A 5268-nucleotide genomic window follows, 5' to 3' on the forward strand; every position below is an offset into this window, starting at 1 on the left:
AAAAAAATGAAAATGGAGCAGTCACCAATTATGCCGGGTAGTCAGATGTTGTGAGGAAGAGGTGGAGGAACACTTTCTTCACACATTCATACAGATACAGACTTTTTACACATTGCAGCAGGTCTCTTTTTATTGTTTTTTAATTGGAGTCAGATTCAGGAGAGGCTACCGGAGCTTGCAGGGTCAACTCCTCTTGTTCTATCCTTTGCTATTTGGCAGCTGGCTTCTTGAAAGTCATGTCCAGGGTATCTGTTTCTCTCTCTTTTTCAACACCTGTTGGAAATGACGGGCAAGGGTGTCATTGTAGAGATCATTGATCCTGGTGGCCTCAGCTCTGTTTGGATAATGAGTGTTGGTAAACTCCTGAACCTCTTCCCATTTGACAAGGAAGTTTTTGCCAACTTTCACTCCTTCTGATGATGTCTTGTTTCAAATAAAATCACCTTTCTGTTTTTTAGAAGCCATGATTTGCACAACACTTGAATAAATGTAAATACCCTGCACTGAGGTGATGTACGCAATAAACAAGGGAGCAAGCCGAATCCCAACAGGAGCTCTGTACTTCAGATATACTAATATTTTAATAATACTAATATATTATAAAAATAGCAGATTGTCATTGGAACGACAAAAGAGTGGAAACATCATTCGCACTTGTTCACAGAAAGTTTGTTGTTCGCCTCACATAACTGCTGAATGGAAAGTCCGTTGTTCGCAGTGTCCGTTATTTGAGGCACCAGTGTATCTTGATTTTATATTTTTTTTTTGGGTCGCGAAAAAAATCACAATCATAAATGGGGTCGTGAATAAAAAAGCTTTAGAAGCCCTGGTCTAGAGTACTGAAACAACAAAACTATGTTCAAGTTTTAACTAATAAATGCCAGAAATGTGGACATAAACAAGCAATGACTGCAAGGGATGAGAGAAACTTCAGAAGGATTGTCATGCAAAACCGCTTTAAGAATGTTAAACACTTGCATGCACAAGGGAGAGCAACTCAATTTTTCAGAACTGGAAATAATTGTGTGTAGTATATAAAAAATTTTTTATAAGTAATGTCAGACTTTGCATTAATAGAGATACAGTTAGAATCAAGGTGGAACCAATTCACAGAAGAGGTGAGTGGCAACATTTTTTCAGTTAATTTGGGACCATAAGGAAATATTTAAAAAATGGTTCAATTTATCAAATTTAAATAGGAAAAAACTGCAAGGAAAATAGGTATGTGGTCAGACAGAAAACCATTGGTTGGGTAGGCAGTAGCATGGGTGTTACTAATGAAAACTAGGTTAAGATAGTTTCTTTTCCATCAGGAGGAAATTCCTATCTGGGTTAAATTAAAAAATAAAAAATTTATGAAGTAAACTTCAGCAGGGTCTAAAATGTTATAAAATAGATCTGAGGAACTCCAGTAAACATTACAGTAGACCGCCCTATAATTACGATTCCTATAAAACTGCGAAAAAATTGCGATGGTATCCGTGAAAAAAGTAAAAAACTCCTATAATTACGTAAAACGTCATCGGGCAGCCGAACTACTTTCCCGCCATCCGTAGCACCACGCTACGGAGAGATTACTATCGTCTGTACAGTATTATATATAAATTAGGTACTGTACATATAATTATATATTAATTATATATAAATTAGGTATTGTATATATAATTATATATTAACTTAATTTATTGTAACTTTATTATAATTATGTATATATGCTCTCCGCCGTCTAGCGCTACGCTACGGAGAGTTTAGGCGAACTATCGTCTGTACAGTATGTAAATTAGCTACCGTAAGTCTAATACAGTACTGTAATTTTATACATTTCTTGTGAAAGAAACATTTCTTATTCAACGGCGATTAAAATTATTTATATTAATGATGTCTCCAAAGTTCAACGAAGTTTCCGCAGAAAAATAAGTTATTAGAAATCGGCCGCTATTTACTGAGCTGTTCCGCAACGAAAACAAGCTTTAGCAATGGCGATGTCAAATGGTGCACACTCGGTAAGTAATCCTACAATTTTTTGTTTATAGCGTAGTTTATACGGATTATTTCCAAAAAATATATACGTATTTTGGAAATGTTGAGTCGGATTAGTCTAGAATCGATTAATTTTATGGAAGAAAACCTTTCAATCAGCCGTAGTCCGTAAACTTGACATGTGTCAGGCTGTGATTGGAAGGACTCATAAGAAATTGGATTCCTAAAGAATGGAACGTATCTATGATCTTATAGGGGGGTCGACTGTATATAAATTAAAATTGCTGCACATTACAAATTAAAAACCTGCAAGAATAATAAAACAGTAAAGGATTTAAAAAACAGATTCTGTGAGGTGCATAGACAATGGATAAAATAAATTTAAAATCAGGGATTTTTAAAATAAGAATGAAATCAATATATTCAAAAATTTTATAAACCTGTATAGACAGAGAAGATAACAAGTATTCCTCCACCTCTTTGATTAATGCATTCTAAACATATATGTAAAAAATCCAATAGAAAAATAAAATTGACAATATCATAAGCCAAAGAGGTAAACCAACTTTTGGTAAAGACATAAAAATCATAAGAATCACATAATATAGACAGAAGATAAGAGCATTTGTTTTTTGAAGGAATGAACATTTTGCATAAATACTTTAAGTGGGATAGTTAAGGGTATAATGGGAGAAATAATATATATAAAAATATATCAAAAAGTAAACCAAATAAATAAAAATATAGAATAAAACAAATAAGTAATAAATAGTAACTAAACATAGAAATAACGATAAAATACAATTACAACTAAAATAGAATTAAAATAGATGTAGTAAATAATTAAAATAAAAATATTAAATTTGAACTGAAAACAGAAAATAGAAATTGTATTAATTATTTAGACATTACAATATATCATTCAAATTCAGTTTATTTTTAAACAAGTAAAACGATGAAGCCATTTTTGGTACAAGACTACTTCTCAGAGAGTGTGAGCAATGCATGCACAAATCTTGCACTTGCTCCTATTTGTATAAACAGTTTCAGCATTTCGTATTTTCTTTTGACCCAGTTCTTGGTCCCAACTACCTACAAGTCTAGTTTATTTTATGCGTGCACAATTTGGGCACCAAATACTCTGTGCCAAATGGCAACTGCTGACGTGTACTACTTCATACTTCTAAGGTGTGCAGCCATTGACAACAGTGTGATTTTAGAGACAAGATATAGTCTTATCAAAAATATGAAAAACCTTGTAACACCCAAAAAACTGTCCCATTTAAATCATATTGCACAATATCAATAAAAAGTAATAATTTAATAAAGTTAAGAAAAATAAAATGTCGGGCATTAAAGAGGGATAGATTAATTGAAGAAAAAGATTTTAAAATAGATAAATTAATATAAAAATACTAGATTTAATTTAAAAATTAAAAAGAACAATGTTACACATTTTTTATTCCATAAATAAAAAATTTATATAATAAATATAAATTAATTAATTATAGTGAGAAAAATGAATTAGATAAACTTCATACTTCTGATGTTGTATGTTGTATTTAACTGTATGTGTAATAAAGAAAAAAGGAAATTCTATACAGGAGAAACTAAGAAAAAATTAAAAGTAAGAAAGAATAAAAGGACACAAAGCTGCAATTATATTAAAATATAAAGATTCTCTGTGGTTTTCACAAATTATAGAAAATGAATGGAAATAGATGATAATATTGAAATTTATGTAAATAAAAAATTTAATAAGATGAAAAATTAAAGAACATTATTATGTAAAAAAATGGTAAAAATTTGTTAAATTCAAATAAAGGTTTGACATTAGACAACTGCTGGAATGACATCATCAACCAATAGAAATGTACTGTATTAGTTATAGTAACAGAATAAGTGAACCAGTGGTATATACATAGTGAAAGTAATTTAAATAATTTGAAAAGAATAATGTGAAATTTATAAATTTAAGAAAACTTTTTAATTGTAAGAACAAATAATTCTTTAAAAAGTCATGTAAAAAAAAGAGATAAATTTAGAATTATAAGTTTATTTTTTAATATGTGCCAGTCAATGATAAAGTAAACTAATGGTGTTTACATTGTAAAAAAAAGCAATTCATGTAAAATAAAAAAATAGTGCTGAATTTGTGAATGTCCTGGCATTTTTAAATTGTAAGTATATTTAATTTTTTTAAAAAAGTCATGTAAAATATATTTTAGAATTATAAGTTTTGGTTTATAGTAAACTGAGGAGGACCAAACAAATAATTTGGCTGAAATGCATTTCGTAAAATAAGTCAAATCAATGGAAAATAAAACACCTGAGTGTAAAAGTTCTTGTTTACTTGGGTCTTGGTGGTCAGTGGCAAAAAGAAATAGATTATTATTTGTCATCTCAACTACACTAATTTAGTGAATCAAATAATAAAATCTTTATTTGATTACACAATTTCAGTTTGGCAATAAATTAAGAAAATTCCAGAGGGAACATAACACCAAGTTGAAATACACATTTATTAAAATGTATATTAATGTAATAAAACTTGTTAAAATTTTAATTATCAGAATATAGTATTGTAATTTATTTATAAAAAAAATATTTTGTGGGTTGATTCATTCAAATGCATTATCACTTTTATTCATTTACAACACTTCCTCCTGGAATGTAACTCTACTGTAAGTTGTGATTGTCTATAGATTAAGAAATATGCTATTTAATAGACAGACTTTGCAAGGAAATATACATTTTCTGTTTCCTGGTATTTTCTGAATTGAATTATTTATCTTGTAGTAGTTATCTTAAAAAACAAAGCAAGTGTTTTTAAGAAAATATCTAGTAAAATTATTTAAAAAGATTACACTTACATTGGAAAGTGGTGATATAGGTCATTTACCAATTATAAGTAACTTATTTCATAGTAAAATACTGTTAAGAAATATTTGGGACCTTTTTCCACATATACTATAACATATGTAAATATTAATGTAACTATAAGTCCCATATACTTTTTGATTTAAGAGTATTTTACTATAAACTATGTTTATGTATATTTTTCTCTGTTCAAAATCTATTTATTTTACAATAGATTATCTGGGATATAAAAGCAGTTACCATTTAGCAATTTACTACATTTATTGAAGAAAAATTTGATTAATAAATTCATAATCAATGTCAAGAAATTAAACTATTAATAATTTGTTTGGATGTACAGGTAACCCCCATATAACATGGCACTTCTATAGCACGGATTCACTCTAACATGGTTCGGGAATTGGGTAA

This window comes from Centruroides sculpturatus, unplaced genomic scaffold, assembly GCF_000671375.1.
Source record: "Centruroides sculpturatus isolate CEXI.00-Female unplaced genomic scaffold, Cexi_2.0 scaffold239, whole genome shotgun sequence".
NCBI classification, from domain to species: Eukaryota; Metazoa; Arthropoda; class Arachnida; order Scorpiones; family Buthidae; genus Centruroides; species Centruroides sculpturatus.